The following is a 2523-nucleotide window of genomic DNA, read 5'->3' on the forward strand; positions in this document are numbered from 1 at the left end:
GACTTAACACAAATTAATAGAATTTCTGACTAATGCATACAGAACTTCTTCAAATGTAACCATGGCTTCATCATTGAACATTTCTATTGTTAGTTCCCTATTCTATTGGAGAAAGGCAAAACTGCAGGACTTCTTGATAGCAGGAAAATTTGAATGTACAATGACAGAGTATAATACAAAAGGAAGATAGCTGAACTTCATGTGAGTATGGATCTAAATAAATATATTTAATTTCTAAAAAGATTATATGGATTTCTAGACAAACAATTCCTCTTATTTAACTATGATTTATTGTGAAGAATAAAATGCTTGATGAAACATTAAGGCAAATTGTCAGTACTAATGCTTAAATATTGTGATTACCCTTGCTATACAAGAGAAGAGATCATCTTGCTTAAATTCCTTGCTGGTAAATTTATTGTTTAAATAATATAGTCTTTAATATGTAATTATAAAATGGATAGTTATAATAAATAGACTTTTGATTACTTATTGTAGATATTTTCATTGTCAGGATGTAGCATGCAAAGAAAATAAAAAATACCCTAAATAAGGTGACACTAAATAAAATGAAAATAATAAAATAAAATTCCCAGTTGGGTTTATTTAATTTTTTTAAAGTTTGAAAAAAATTTATAGACTGAAGTATCATATGATGATCTAATAACTTACTCAGGCAAACAATTTTTTTGAAATAGATACCAAGATGACATTTAAATTTTTCATAATGTATTAAAAGCTACTATAGAATTTTTATATCAATTTTTAAAAATTTTTATAGTCCTTAAAATGTTTGAAAAACAATGAGGGGTGTAAATTACAGAAGCAAATATTTTAATTCTCATTTTGATGATAATGTACTATATGAAATAAAAAATAATTGAATACTTATGGCCTTATTATAATATGTTTTGATATTTTCAGTTCACAATAGTATTATGAAGTGTTGTTATATGTTGTGGTAGACACAACATTATTATGAAAATCATATGCTGGTACCATATTTCTTAAATGTAAATCGTTATTTGCCTATGAAGGAATTAAAAGTTTATAGATCTATTTCAACACACCATATTTTCAATTACTATTTATGTGAGCCTATTTTAAATTCTTTGAAAATAGATAGGATATATAATTTTATTTCAATCCATAAGATATATATATATATATATATATTATGTAATATATATTTTATCGCACTCATATGTATCTAAATGTGAAGATATAGTGGTAATATTTATTTTAAAGGTATCATTTAATAGGATAACATTTTAAATGCAGTTTCCTTTCACAATAATTAAATTGTGAACTTAATTATTAGAATGGGTTTTTATGTTAAAAATTTATGCTACAGTAATGTTATTTAAGAATTAATTTTTCGAGCTGGGTGTGGTGGCTCATGCTTGTAATCTCAGCATCAGGGAGGATGAGACAGGAGGATCACGGTTCGCAGACAGCCTCAGCTACATAGTGAGGCCTTTTGCAATTCAGTGAGGTCCTGTTTCCAAAAAAGGAAAGGAAAGGAAAGGAAAGGAAAGGAAAGAAGGAAAAGAAAGACAGAAAGAAAGAGAAAGAAAAAACTAATTTATCTTAGAAAACTGACAGCATAATGGATATAATATCATTAATATTGAAACCAAGACCTATAAATAGCCAAAGTTGACAAGGAACAAAGGTCACCACTGGAAGAGAAACCTCAACATCTTGATCTAATTTCCAAAGGACAAACTACTTCACCTAACACCCAATTCCCAATTACTTTAAAAGAAATTGTAAATTAAACTTAACAAAATAATTTTGTCCATCTTTAGAGCTTTTTTATCCTTTGGTAGGTAAGTGACAAAGAAAGGCTATACTGGATGACTCCTGTTATGTCGACATACAGGCTGACCCATATGCATTCACAGTCTATTGAGCTGGTAAAAATTTAGTAATGTTAGCTAGATTGGCCAATGTAGTTAATCCTTGCTAAAATGCTCTTCACCACGTATAGGTGTTTAGTAATATTTCCCAAGTAGATAGTATCATTTCAACCCTTGAGATTTGAATAATTTTCCTTGGATAACTAATGTGTTTCTTGGTGACAGGAAAGCAATTAAATGAGTTTCTTGAAAGACTTTTAGAAAGAGGTAGAGCCCACAATTCACATGACAAGTGCATTATTCCAGCAAAAGACAAGAAAATAAATAAGCCCAAGTGTTACTTGGGAAACTTTTCAAGTAATATGAGTTTGTAAGATTATATACAGCAATATTTACATTAATATTCCCCCAATAGATATATATATTTAAGAATTAATAGTTCTTTTTATTTTTTATTTTTATTTATTTGTGTTTTGGTTCTGGGGATTGGACCCAGGGCTATTATACCTCTAACCTATTCCCTTAGCCCAATTTATTATTCTTTATTTTGAAACAGGCTCTCAGTTGCAGAGTGCCTCACTAAGTAGCTGAGGCTGTCCGTGAACCCCAATCCTTTCGTCTCATCCTCCCAAGCACTGGGATTACAAGCGTGTGCCACCAC

Source organism: Muscardinus avellanarius (genome assembly GCF_963383645.1).
Source record: "Muscardinus avellanarius genome assembly, chromosome: 11".
Taxonomy (NCBI): Eukaryota; Metazoa; Chordata; class Mammalia; order Rodentia; family Gliridae; genus Muscardinus; species Muscardinus avellanarius.